Below are 15176 nucleotides of genomic sequence, written 5' to 3' on the forward strand. Positions count from 1 at the left end.
GTTCTAGGAGAGGCTTTCTTCCTTAATAAAAGAATTGTCCAAATGACACATCTGTCTTCTTCCCAGGCACCTCTGTGCATGCCACGAATTTCCAGACCTCTCTGTGTATAAGAGGAAGACACCTCCAGATTAGCATGCAGAGCAGAGGGACTGGGCAGACTTGGCTCCTGTGTGCATCAGCCCCGGGGCTCCCCACTTCTGGATCTTGGGGTACATGACTTAAGGAACTCTCATGATGACGCTTCTTGTGATTGGGTTTTCCAGCACTTGCAGCTGAAAGCAGCTGTAAAATGCAGACTTGTCTTTTGTGAGAAGCAACAAAAGTAAATCAGGCAAGAACAGAAAACATTTTATTTGCACATTCTCCTAATTTCACAGATAACGTTAGGTTGAGACACTATCTCAGGTAACAGAGAGAAGGCGTTATATTTCTAAACTTCCTAGTCAGAAGCTTCTTATTACAATCACTCTCACATATCTTGTAAAAGTGATCATATGCAATGCTTTGACAATAAATGTTAAAAGTCTATTATAGGAATAGGTTGAAGTGTATGTGTGTGCGTGTGTCTGTATAAACCAAAGATAGAAGAAATATTTATTTTCACAAAGAAGATGAAAGTTATAGCTAAAGAGGGAAAAGTGTGTCGAAAAACAGTGGTCAGCAAACAGGAGAAAATGTTTTTCAAGCAGAGATGAGGAGAAGCCATTCACAGAAGCATTCGTGCAGCAAAGCTTCACATCGAAGTTTCAGATTTTTAAACACAGCTTTTGTTATAAAAGAATTTTTAATACTTGAATTATTACTACACTTTACAGGGATTCATCATTTTTTTTTGGTTAACTCAACTTAGATTTCCGTTTTATTTTCTTTTCATTCTCTCTGTTCTCTGTATGTTTTAAAATATTTTACCATTCTTTCTTTTCATCAAATGTGAAGATTCCCTTTGTATTTAGGATCTGCTCTTTTGAAAACTTTCTTTCTTCTTTTTCTTCTTCTCTGTGCTATGTATCAGAGACAAAATGCTGCCTGCCGGCAAAACCCCAATGTGAGATTTTTATATATGGGCATGAGAGAGTTCTTCAAAATTCATCTTCCCATCTGCTGTTCATATTTCTCAGAATAGAAGAGAGGATCACATTAAACTCTGCTTTCTGGCCTTGTTTGGAAATTATTTGAAATGAAAATGCTAGGAATTTCAGGTCCTGAAATTCATTAAATAATGAAGTTCGAGTAGGAATACAAAGAAAATTATTTTTTCTTTCCAATGATTTATGCATAATATATTAGTTCACAAAAATTATAAAATGCTCTTATAAAATCCATCTTTAATTTTTGAGCGTCACCTAAGATCAGTGTATCTTCTCTGTGACTAAGGATGGAATTCCCCACCTCGGCTCCTACTCAGGTATTTGTTCCTTTTGCCTTTTGAGAATTCTTTTATATTAAACCTGTAATATCAACTGATAAAATAATTTTGCTTATTATTTATAAGATTCATAAACTTTTATTGGCATCAAAATGTCATTCCATGAATGATTTCATTCATTGTTACATTTTGTGATTTAAATACTATTTAATGCTACTCTGCTACTATGTTTGATTCTCAAACCCACACATTAACAATTAATTTTTATGTTATTTTGTATTGTTTTCCATTATTAACATATACGAGTCTTTTTTTCTTAATCATTTTGTAAATTCTTAATAGGGACCATGACAGTTACGTGTGGAGTCAAATTCTCAGGCAGAAATTCATCAAGGAAAACTTGAAAAGTTCCCTCTCACTCCTTTCCAGAGATGTGGACCTTGGGGCAGACTCTGCCTAGAATTTATACAAACATGATTTTGTTGGTTTGTTTGTTTCTTGGGACTTATTTTACACTAAGGTCATAAATACGTGTGCACATGTATGTATGTGTACATGTGTGTGTTTTTATTTGTGTTTTCACCTTGCCTAGTTATACAACTGGGAAGGGGCTGAGATGAACAGAAATGGGAAGAGCAAGTGTCAAGGCCAGGTTCTTGTCTCCTTAGATGCCCTGCCTGATGTGTTAGTGGAATAAGAGAATATAGAGTCAAAGCCAAATGGAAAGCAAGTCAGTCATTGAAAGTCCTTCTAGAAACCAATGATGTTGTGAGGTTATTTGATAGAGTAATCTGGAGATACCAAATATTTAAATGCTAATTTTCTTTAACGAAATATTTTTCTCCCTTAATTATATTGCTATTAATATAGAGAATTTTGCCAATAGAAATGATCCTAAATTTACTGGGTATATATTTGATCTGCTCTTTTTACTGAATTAAAATAAAAACTTTTGTTAGCATTATACATAGAACTTTTGGTGCACTTATGGCTGGAAATCTGGTTGTAGTTTTTGTAAAAGTACATCTGAGAATGAGAATTTCTTATTAAAAAACAGAAATAGACTGCAAGAGGTAGAGTTTTCATTATCTAGTATACGGTAATCTTCCTGGAGAAAATTCTCTAGTCTATTTTATTTTATTTTTTCCTAAATGTGCTTCTTTATTTATCTTAATTCAACTTATATTCTTAATTTTTTAAAGCTTTACTTTTTAAATTGAGATATGATTGGCACATAACATTGTACTAGTTTTAGGTATATAACATCATGATTTGATATATTTACGTATTGTAAAATGATTACCACAATAACTGTAGTTAGCATCTATGACTATTCATTGGGTGGCATTTAGGTGAGGAGGGAGCAAAAACCAGGTGTAATCCTTACCTTCAAAGATCTAAATTCTGTACTATTCTAGTGAGTACAGTAAAATAACACATGCCATCATAAAAAAACTTCCTCAGGTTAGTCTTATTAATAAAATGAACAGAGGCATACTTGGCCTAAAATTATAATTGATTTGCTCCTTCAAGCAGTTTGTTCAAATGGATCTATTGGGCATTTTGTTTGGTTATTGTCATTCATCCATTTATCTATTTCACATTTATAGTGTATTTATTATGGCTCATGTGCCTCAGTAAATGTCGTTTCTTCACCCTTCCCAATGTTGCCAATGAACAAGTAATCCTGTGGCTTGCTCCCAGGGGTGCTTTGTGCCTTCTTTATAATCATTGTAGGGGTGACAAGGAGAGTACAAAGAACAATGTTAGGACAGTTTCTTTTCTCCCCATCTTAGAGTCAACCACGGGTCTGAAAGATGCCCAGAAAAACAAAAAGAAACACAACTCAGATACGGGGAACAGTTTGGTGCTTCCTGAGGTGTGGAGGGTGGGAGGTGGGCAAAATGGGTGAAAGGGGACAAAAGGTACAAATGTCCAGTTATAAAATGACTAAGTCTTGGAGATATAATGTACAGCATGGTGACTATAGTCAACAATACTGTATTGCACCTTTGAAAGTAGCTAGGACAGTGGATCTTGAAAATTCTCATCACAAGAAAAAAATTTATAACTATGAATGGTGATGGATCTTAGCTGGACTTATTGTGCTAATGATATCACAGTGCATACAAATATTATATCTTTACATTGTACACTTGAAACTAATATAATAAAAAAAAAAGTATAGGTCAGATATGCCTCAGTTAACAAACAAACAAGGCTTGCCAAAGTGTCCATGCTTCTACGGAAAGGAATGAGGGAGAACTTTTCAAGTTCTGCTTTTTATACTGATACAACACTTTATCTGATTCTTTAGATGAGTCTCTATTTATATATCACATAACATAACAACAGCAAAAGCTTATCAGAGGTCTAAGAGAGGAAGCTGAAATGCAATCTAGCGAGAAGAAAAGGCAGAATGAGATGGGAGGAGTCAGGAGCGGGGCTGGGACCCCAGAGTCCAGCAATGGATCTCAGAATGGAAGCTACAGGCAGGAGGCGGCAACTTTTTTCATGTGGTGGACCATGATGTACAGGTGTTTTTTTTTTTTTTTAATCTCATACAAAACTGTATTGCCCTTTTTTTTCCTTTTGAGTTTATTTTTCCTTCTTCTCCCCAAAGCCCCCCAGTACATAGCTGTACATATTTTTAGTGTGAGTCCTTCTAGTTGTGAGATGTGGGACACCACCTCAGCATGGCCCGAGGAGAGGTGCCATGTCTGGGCCCAGGATCCAAACCGGCGAAACCCTGGGCCGCTGCAGAGGAGCGTGCCAACTTAACCACTCCGCCATGGTGCCGCCCCCTGTATTGCCTTTTAAAAATGGACAAACTATGGTTGCTTTAAAGTTTGAAAAGAGATATACAAATGTAGCTTCAAACTTTCTAAACTGAATCCCTTCTCATTGGTTGATCAAAAACTTTACATAAAACAAATCCAAAAGCCCTTGGCAAACACGTTTCATATTTGAAATCTGTGCCTAAATCAGGGATCTCTCCTGAAGGTCTTGATATAATTTGCAAATTTTGCTAAGGCTTCACTTTGAACAATGAACACTTAGATCTTGGGATTCAGAGCTAGTCATTTACTAGTTCCCAAGTCTGAGCTCAGTTCTCTAATCATGATCTCTGTTGTGGACTGAATGTATTTTCCCTCCAAAATTTCTCTGTTGAAGCCCTAACTCCAATCATAGCTGTATTTGGTATAGGGAACTAACGAAGGTTAAATGAGTTTATAAGGGTGAGGCTCTGATCCAATAGGATTAATGTCCTTATAAGAAGAGACATCAGAGATGCCTACCCACCCAACCCCCACTTAGGGAGCACACGCACCAAGCAAAGGCTTCTGAGGACAGAGCAAGGAGGTGGCTGCCTGCAGGCTAGGAAGAGTGTTCTCACCAAAAACTGAGTAGGCCAGCACCTTGATCTGGGACTTCCAGCCTCCAGAACTGTGAGAAATAAATTTTTGTTGTTTAAGCCACTCAGTCTGTGGTATTTTGTTATGGCAGACCAAAATGACTAACAATCTCATACACATTTTGTCTGAGAAGTCAAATGAAACAGTGGTATGAGGGGTCTGCTAACAACTTAGAGTGTGCCATACTGGGAATACCAAGGGCTCACTTTACTCAACTATGGTAAAGAGTCTCAAAGATCCTCAACCTGTCTTGAAAAATCATTCACTCAGGTATCCCCTGCTTAAGAGAAAAATAAGGATGTCAAAAACTTGTAATTAAAACAATCTTCATTTTAATAATCATTATTGCTTTCCAAAACAGTGGTATAAGATGAATTTCAACTAAAATTAGGTTTTTGGGGCATTATAAGAAATCCAAATTATTATGGTGCTTATGACAGTTTTATATATTCAAAAGCAAAATAGGCCTAAACTTATTAAAGGTTTTTTAAAAACCATGATTTAACTATATCTTTGAAGAAATGTCCATCATCTATAGAGTTCTGTCAAGAGAATATTCTATGGCAATAATGTGACCCACTTGCACACTCTTACAGAACCTCTCTCTTTTTTTTTTTTCTGAGGAAGATTGTCACTGAGCTAACATCTGTGGCCAATCTTCCTCTTTTTGCTGGAGGAAAATTGTTGCTGAACTAACATCTGTGCCAATCTTCCTCTATTTTGTATGTGGGATGCTCTCTATCATGGCTAGACAAGCGGTGTGTATATCCATGTCTAGTATCCAAACCTGTGAACCCTGGGCCACTCAAAAAGAGTGTACAAACAATCACTACTCCACCAGGCCAGCCCCCACACAGAACCTCTCTGAGAAATGGTGGGGGGTACATAGGATGAATTCCAATGACATCCAACAGAGGCTTCATGGTATTCACTTTTTTTTTTTAAAGAACTGTGTTTAATGTTACTTTCTTTTTCTGCTGGAAAATAGAATTCAAGAAACACAAATCTACAGAAGGATCCCCTCTTCTCTGTTTCAATGCTAGTGTGTCTTCCATATAGTTTGTGCTGGCTGTGCACCTATTCTTAGGCAAAGACACTACTGGGCTTTCTTTATTCTTTTTTGGAAGAACAAAAGCAGTTTCCTGATTTTCACACAGGAGAGAAGGACACATTGGTAATAGCCTTCGGGCTCAGATGAGGTGATTGGTGAATATTCGGTGGTGCTCCAGCAGGAATTTTTTGGCTTGGAATCCTCCATCTCTTTTTGTTAGTTTATATTCAGACAGACAGATCTCTCTCATTTCTGTAAAATATGTCTAGAGCACTGAGCTGAGACCACATCCTGGACAGCACAATGGCCTCTCCATAGATGTGAGTCATGCTCAGAGACAGTCTGAACACCAAATGTTTTAAATTGAAGGAATCGAAATATCTCAAGTGGTTTGCTAAAGTCATTGCTGCACAGCTTCTGGGATTTGCCAAGCAAAGCAACTAGTGCCTATCTTGAAAAGGATATGCCTAAGTAATTTCTGATGCTTTTGACATAGAACAGTGCAGTTATTTCATTAGGAAAGTTTCTAGGGTTTTATTGAGATGTTGTAGAATAGGCATTATGGACAAATATGATCAAATATACTGATTTGCTAATTAGCCTTTGAATTTTCCCCAATGAAATTTCTTTTTAGTCTGTCTCTGTTTCTAATTTATGCATTTTTACATTTTGAATACTGACAATACAGAGAATTCTGAGTCTTTTAAAAAGGTTACAAGTCACCTATGTGATCCTATCGGGTCCTGTAGAAAGCTTCTGATGGACGCCACTGGCCAGGGCTCCCTCAATCACTCCCAGTCTCCTGTTTGGGAGATTGGGTTTCTATGTGATTTGCTGGTGAGATTTTGAAATGTACTTGCAAGTGTTTTTAGAAGGCAAATAGAGGTCATCAGAATCACTTCCAGAACGACCTGATTCACACATGCTCATTTCGGACGTGTTGTTGCTTTCTTCTCTTTTAAAATCCTTGCTCATTTTATTTTGCCTGAAAAGAGTGAGATGAACATCCACTGTCAAATTGAAACCATAACCTTTGCTTGAACTGATAGATACACCCAATTTTTTTTTGGAAATAGTGTTGTTTTTTTTTTTTTAATTTTCACTTTTTCTCCTGCTATGCCTTGATATAGACTAATATTTCCTCCTCCTGGTAGCTTTTGTTTCCTCTTTTTCTTCCTTGTAAATCTCTACACTTAGTTCTAGTTTGTTCAGATTTAGCCTCTAAAATCATCTCTTTTCATAATCCTTCCTGGGAACATTAGCTTTGGGGATAAGTTAATTTGGTCCTTGCTTCATTGACAAACATTTTCTTCTACATTTTCAGGCACATATATGTTTACCAGAAAACCTGCATATCTAGATTTTACTAATTCAGAAGATTCCCCTGCCAAATAATTGATTTCAAAGGTACGCAATGTAGCACATTTCCATATCCATTTCTTTAAACTGAGGGAGACAGATTCAGTTCTAGGTGAGACATTATCGGTAGGTTTACCTTCACCTGAACTAGACGTCTTGCGAATGAGCAAATATTTGCTTTTCTATTTGCTTTTATTTGCAATGATTCTCCTTGTCCTGGAAGGCCAGCTTCCTGAAGAAGAATCTGTAAATCCTTCTCAAATAAATCCTTGGAGTTGTCATCACTGCTGGAGTCCATTGCAGAGTCCTTTCCATCATGCCTCCCTGGGTCCAAGCAGGTTATTCTGTGTGCTGTGAAGTAAGTTTTTCTTTCAACACACATAGCTGACATGAGAGGTAGTAACAATATCTTCTCAATGGTATAATGGTATCTTGTGCTTCTCACGCTTTGGATTTTTTTTTCTAAAACTAAAACCAACATTCTTTTGTCCTGGCGAGTTTTCAGCAGCTTAGGGGTGTTGGTGATATTTTGGCATGGTACAGCTATGAAAGACTTGCACTTGCCAGTCTGCCAAATTCTTATTTCTCTTCTCTTTCATTTGTTTCTTTATGTCTTCTACACTGTACCAAAGGACTTTGTAAGGCCCCATTCTTTGGCTCTCCTCCTCACATTCCAAGGTTCTGCAAGACTAACAGCCCTGGGCCCTCCACATCTGTGGCTCCCTCTCCCTGCTGCGACTTCTGGCATTTGAATTGTCCTCTGCAATCACGCATTGGTTTCTTGGGAGGCTGCAGACCTCTGGGCATTCAATGCAGTGTTCCTGATTCCTGGTAAATGATGAAAAGAGAAGTATTAACAGTACTTTGGCTCACCAGATGTTATTACCAACACTGTAAATTAGATTTAGGGAGATTTTCTGATAACACATCCATGAGCTAGCTAGTTGAGAGAGAGAGAGAAAGGGAGAGAAAAAGGAGGAAAGGAAGGAAAGAAGGAGGGCTGATTCTTTTGGAAAAAATTTTAAAAGATGGTGCAAGACACTGAGATTAAAAAGTCTTTACATGATTTTAAATCAAGCTACCACCTGGGATAGCAGGCTTGGAGAGAGAAAGGATGTTAAGTGTTTGCACATCAGCGCTGCATACAGCACCATAAAACCCACTCTCCTCTGTTCCTACCGTGAGTTCACATTCCTGTATTGGACAGGCCCTACTTATGCCTGCCCCACAGGTATGCTTTTTTCTGAGAGTCTTCTGAGATTGAGATTCTGAGCTTCTTCATCATTAACTCCTACTTTTTATCATACATGGCATATCAAAGTAAAGTAACCTAGCTCTGCCCTCACGTTACATAAAGAGTGAAGAAATAAGACTCTCTCTCTCTCAGACCATCTGGTTAAGGAAAGAAATTGTACCAATTTTCTTATAGCAGCAGGATCCATATTCTTTTAGTCAATATCTAGTCCCTTACCCTTAAAATTTTCCAATTTCTCTTTTCGTAGCAGATGTGATTCTTTGAAAAAGGGAGGTTATTTGAGATGTACGGTTCACCTAATTCCTGAAACTCAGCGTGGACTCACTGTAATTTCCAAATCAGCTTTTAGTGCTCAGTGTAGGTAGCACAGAAGGAAAAACCAGGTCACTGAAGCAGAATCATGACTATTGCCCTACCTGCTCTTTGAACTTGCCTGTGCTCTTTGAAAATTTTCAGGAAGCTCCGTGTGCTGGAATTATTGAAAATCAGCAGGATTGTCACACGTGCACCCTTGGAAGAAAAACAATAAGATGCAATGCTTTTGTGGTCATATGCCTGGCTTTTTATTTCAATGGAAAATAAAGCCTCTTCTGTCATTTTCCGTTTTTATATTTGGGCAGCAGAATTTTCTCCAGTGGGGCTACCATGATTGTGTCAAGTTTGAGATATCTGTATTAATGGAAACTCCCAAAGACAGTACAGCGCAGGCAAATTATGTGCAGTAATGTGGAGAAGATTAAACAGGTAACTGTTATCAGATTGTAAATCAAAGAAGCAAAATAACTTGTTTCTTGATGCTACAAACGTCAGGGAACTTTTCCCATATCACATCTCTTGCTGGGGCCAGCATGGGTTTGTAAGCCAAATGCTGGTCCATCAAGAGCATTTTCTGTTTCATTGAACAAGAATTTCCACTTGAATTAATAATATTCCTAAACACTATGTATGAAAAAGTATTACAATCAGGATTGTTCTGAATAATTCATCAGCATTTTGATGTTTCCTAAGAGAATTCTTTCCAGCATGAGAACTGACTATAAAACTTTTGTATCCATTTGAAATTGTTGCTTTAGTTGGGAAAACATGCAATACAATGTTGTCTTGAACAACAGCAAAGTCATTTTCAATATCACAATATATGATTCTATATATTAAGATTAATTGTGTCCTTAGAGCCTAATTTTCCAAAGACTATATTGAACGGCTATTCATTGAAGAAATTTTGAATTGGATGATATAAAATGACAACTTCAAAATGATATGAAAAGGATTGCTAGAGAGACAAGAGTTGTTTTTAGTACATTATATGAAATCCGTCCTCTTCAGTAGGGCCCATACAAATATAACTCAGTAAGACTAATGCAGAAGGAACTCTCAGGTATCAATACACTTGGTAACATTTTTGAGTCTACTTTATGGTTCCTTCACTCAGGTTCTGACCATGCTTCCCTCTGTGTTTACCTCCCATCCCCACCTCCTTCTACTCGATCACTTTCTTCCATCCAAAAACATGGAACCTGTGCCTCAGGTAAGACATGTGCATTACACAGCATACAGCTGAGTCTGCAAGAGATTTATTGCTTAATTCTAATTTTAAGTTAATAAATGCTCACTTTAGAATCTTAGAAAATATATCAAAATACAGAAAAGTATAAATCAGTAAGCCAAAGTCCTCCATATGATTATTACCCCTTAACTATTAACTATTGATGTGTTAAACATTGTTTTCAATAAACACTTGTTAGGAACCAATTATGTGCATGGTGCACTAGGAAATTGTAAGAGACAACCTGACTTCAAGAAACAGTTTAACAAGAAGATGTGGACTTGGCTATGTTAAGTGATAATAAAAATATAAAGCAATATGAGAAAAGAAAAGAGATATACTATTTTTGGCAAGGAACATTGGAAATGTTTTTTATGGAGAGGGACATTTCAGAAGTGGAATTTGTGTAGAAAGAGCAGAGCTCCAGACAGACAGGTTATCATAATCATCATCTCAAGGTGAGAAAGTACAGATCTAGCAAGACATCAAAATTGGATCAGTTTGAGCAGAAGACACATAGAGTAGTAGTGGTCCAGTAGAAGAAAAGTCAACTTGGGACAGGAAGCCTTGAGTCAGTCAGGCATTACTTTTTCCCAAAAGGGAGAAGCAACGTATATCAACATTTAATAAGAACAATCTGATGTGGGAAATGATTAAAGCAGGAGGTTGGTGGACATTGCTATGGTACAGACAAAAAGAAATTATTTTGTTACTTAGACAAATGAGTGAGGATTAATACAGATGATGAAATGCTTATAAAACAAGACATTCTGTTTACAAATTTGACAGGAATTTCGGTGACAGAATAGAGAGGCAAAGGAGAAATAAGTTTTGCAGCTTACCCCAAAGTTTTCTGTTTACTTGGTAGAGATTTAACTATTAACAGATATAGAAAAACAGAATAGAAGCATCAAAAATGGAGAAAGGGTAAGAATTTTTTCACAAACTTTGTATTTTAGAATGATTTTAGAGTTACCTAAAAGTTGCAAAGGTATTAGAGAGTTCCTGTGTAAGCTTGCACTAAGTTTCTCCTATTGTTACCATCTTAAATTAGTACGGTTCGTTAGTCCTGAGTAGAGAGCCAATATGCTCCATTATTATTAAATAAGGCCCATAATTAATTCAGATTTCCTTAGGGTCTATCAAATGCTCTTTCTCTGTTCAGATTTCCATACAAGATGCCACATTATCTTTAGTCGCCATGTCTCCTCATGCTCCTCTAAAGAGTAACAGTTTCCCAGATTTTCCTTGTGTTCCATGACCTTGACACTTCTGAGGAGTACAGATCACGTGTTTTGTAGAATGTCCCTCCACTGGGGTTTATCTTATTCTTTTTTTCATGAATCCACTGGGGGGAAGGATTTTTAGGAGGAAAACCACACAGGTAGAATGCTATTCTTATCACATTACATCAGGGGTAAATATTGTCGGCACGACTTATCACAATTGACATTAACTTTGATCATCGGGCTGAGAGAGTTTCTGTCAGGTTTATCTGCCACAGTTATCCTGTTTTTTTTTTTTAACTTTTTCCATATTACTCTTTGAAGAAAGTCACTAGGTACATACTGCACTTAAGCCATAGGAAGTTATGCCTATTTCCTTAAGAGGGTAAATGGAGTTTTCATATTTGTATCTCAACATAAGGACATGTGTGATGAACACTGAGGAGTGTGGAAGACGGAGGAATAGGAGGATCCTGAACTCACTCCCTCCTATGGACACAACAAACCTAAAACTACCTGTAGAACAATTTATGCTAAGAGGGATTTGGAAACTGGATGAAAAGAACTTCCACAACAAGGGACTACCAAGGGGTGGGGGGTAGGTTGAGGTACAGCCTTGCTGAGGGAAAAATAAACACAGCCAAGCCACTGTGCTTCAAGATCAAGAGCACTCTCGAAGGCATGAAGCCTTTCCTGGAGGAGCAGGAGAGTTGAGCCCCACATTAGGCACCCAGGCCCTCAGATTCAGCATAAGAGAGAGGAGATCCCAAAGCATGTGTCTTTGAAAACCAACGGGTAATACACCCTGGAAAACTACGGAGTTTCAGGGAATGTAAAGCCTGCTTTTAAAGGGTCCACATACAGACTCATTCAACCTGGAAACCAGTGCAAAAACATCAAATAGAAAAGTGCATAGTCCATCTCTTTTAGACTTATTTACTAAGCATGGAGCATCTTGGAGAGGCAGGAGGGGGTTGGGCCCACCTGCCAGGGACGAGACACTGGCAGCAGCCGTTATGGTCACTAGTTCAGCCATGCTTAGACAGACATTGGCAGGCATCACTGGAATCCTTCCTCTAGCCTGTTAGCACAGGGACCTGCCCCACTCCCTAGAGCACCTGAAACAATTGAGTGTAGCCAGGCAGCACAGGCAGCTCAGCCCAGGAAATGGCCCTACCCACCATCAAACCAGCAGTCAACTTAAACAGCTAGGTTTTGCAAATAGCCACATGGGGAGTTTTTCCCTCTTACAAACACCTGAAATATTTGCATGCTTCCATGCCAGGGGCCTGCCCTGCCCATAAATGCACCAAAGTCACCTGTGCATGCAGGGAAGTGTAGCCAGTTCTTGCCAGAGGCCTGCCTCACCCAAGAGCAAGCTGGCAACAGCTGCATACCATGCAGCTAGCCTCACTGGAAGCCTGCTCTACCCACGATCATATTTGAGGCAGCCAGCAATGCCTGGTTGTGCAGCCAGCCACACAAGAGGCCTGCAGCAGTTGTAAGCCCCTGGACTTAGCAACCCCCCACATTAGGGCCTGACTCCACCACGAGCAAACCTACAGTAATTGTGCACTACCAAATCGCACAGCCAGCTGTGCTGGGGGCTTGCCCCACCCAATAATGTTCCCATAGCAGCTGCATGTGGCCCAGCCTTGCAACCAGCCAATGTGGGGACCAACCCAGCCTATCCATGTGACCACAGCCATAACAGTCCCACCACAATAGAAGGGCACATGCAACCCACACAGGGGAGCCCCCTGGAGCATTTGGCATGGGTGTCAAGAGGGGAGAATGCTCCTGGGCCCCATAAGACATCTATATAAGGCCACATTTTCAATATCAGGACACAGAGCTAGTCTACCTAATATGTAGAAATAAGCACAGAGAAGTAGACAAAGTGCGGATACAACTGAATGTATTCCAAATAAAAGAACAAGACAAATCCTCAGAAAAAGAACTAAATAAAACACAGAAAACAATCTACTTGATAAAGAGTATGAACTAATGCTCATAAGGATGCTCACTGAACTGGGGAGTAGAATGGAGGAACACAGCGAGAACTTCAACGAAGAATTTGAAAAGACAAAACATAACCAATCAGAGCTGAAGAATATGATAATGGAAATGAAAAATTCGCTAGAGGGAATCAACAGCAGAGTAGATGACACTGAAGAACAGATCAGCAATCTGGACAAAAGAGTAGAGGAAATCGCCCAAGCTGAACAGAAAAAAAGAAGAATGCGGACAGTTTAAGGAACCTCTGGGACAACATCAAGTGTGGTAACATTTGCATTATCGGTGTCCCACAAGGAGAAGAGGGAAAGAAAAAGAACAGAGTGTTTATTTGAAGAAATAATAGCTGAAAACATCCCTAACCTGGAGAAGGAAACAGACATCCACATACAAGAAGCACAGAAAGTATCAAACAAGGAAGACCAGTTCAGATGTACAAACAGGTGACACAAAGTGTAGAAGGTATTTCTGCCAGTGGCGTGATTTTATTGTGAAATAATGGCTGATAGTTGTTAAAATTTTGCAATAAAACAAAGTACAGACTTTCCTCAATTTTCGTATTATTTGTATTCATGGAATATTCAATTGATTAAAATTGTGCAAGATGCTTCATGCTTGTGTGGAAACATAGAGCTTGCCTGTATACACGGATAATTATAAACACAGTTTCACCTACATTATTGCCCGGCTATACAACCACTTTTACAAGGGATGCAAAAAATACCTTGATCTGTGGAAAAGACTCCACATTGCAGACGTCTGATGTCCTGACTTTGCTTAAAAACACCTGTAGTACTGTTCCATAAACTAAACACCCCCTCCAGTCTTCAAATCCCTCAAGAGGAATTCTCCCAGATAGAGAATTAGTAGAATGGAAAGGGAGATAGATGCAGACAAAGAGACAAACAAGTGGGCAAAATGAAAAAATGATGGTAGTGGCAGAAGGCAAAAAAGAGATACTTTAGAGAAAGGAAAAAACTGAAACATTCAAATGACATTTGGAGGTAAAAATTGACAGTAGTTCTAAATTTATTTGTTTTCTAGAACTTTATGTAAACTTGGAACTATGTCATTTATGCCAAATAGCATATTCTTGATGTCAGTGCACAATGTCCAGCTCATCTATTCCACAATGAAGAAAAACCCTGATGCCACATATTACTGTACAGCTTAATGTTTTTTAAAGATTGGCACCTGAGCTAACAGCTGTTGCCAATCTTCATTTATTTTTCTTTCTGCTTTTTCTCCCCAAATCCCCTCAGTACATAGCTGTATATTCTAGTTGTGGGTCCTTCTAGTTGTGGTACAGCTTAATTGTAATTTTAATGTGGTTCTTCCAAATATCATGACTATTATAGGAACATTGGTATGGATGACAAATAGGCCTAATTTGGTCACAAATATAGTTGAGAATATCATAAGTGCTGCAATTTTTGAGTTAGCAGAGACCCGATTGCCACCAAATATTGCCTTTAGCTAGCCTGTCATTAGTTTGCGTCTTTGATCAGCTTTCACGGCTTCAGTTAAATCTGAGCCTTGTCAGCTTCCAGGGAAGGTGGTGGGATAAATTTTATCATCCAACTCACTCTTCCCTGAACTTTGGCTGAAGCAGGTCGCATCCAATGGCAAAAAAATAATAGCAAATAGACTTTTTTATACAACTCATGTCACAGAAAGAGGATTTTTTTTGTTTTTCCTTATTGTTTATAAAATAAGAATTAAGAATTTGCTAGCAGGGGCTTGCCCCGTGGCCTAGTGGTTAAGTTCGAGCGCTCCGCTGCAGGCAGCCCAGTGTTTCGTTGGTTCGAATCCTGGGTGTGGACATGGCACTGCTCATCAAACCATGCTGAGGCAGCGTCCCACATGCCACAACTAGAAGGACCCACAAAGAAGAACATACAACTATGTAGTGGGGGGCTTTGGGGAGAAAAAGGAAAAAA

At 38.6% G+C, this 15176-nt stretch overlaps 1 pseudogene; it reads right to left on the minus strand.

Moving 5' to 3' along the window:
• Positions 1 to 5724: 5724 nt before the first annotated feature.
• Positions 5725 to 7843, minus strand: LOC100067293 (shugoshin 1-like; annotated as a pseudogene).
• Positions 7844 to 15176: the final 7333 nt, after the last annotated feature.

Source organism: Equus caballus, chromosome 4 (assembly GCF_041296265.1).
Source record: "Equus caballus isolate H_3958 breed thoroughbred chromosome 4, TB-T2T, whole genome shotgun sequence".
Taxonomy (NCBI): Eukaryota; Metazoa; Chordata; class Mammalia; order Perissodactyla; family Equidae; genus Equus; species Equus caballus.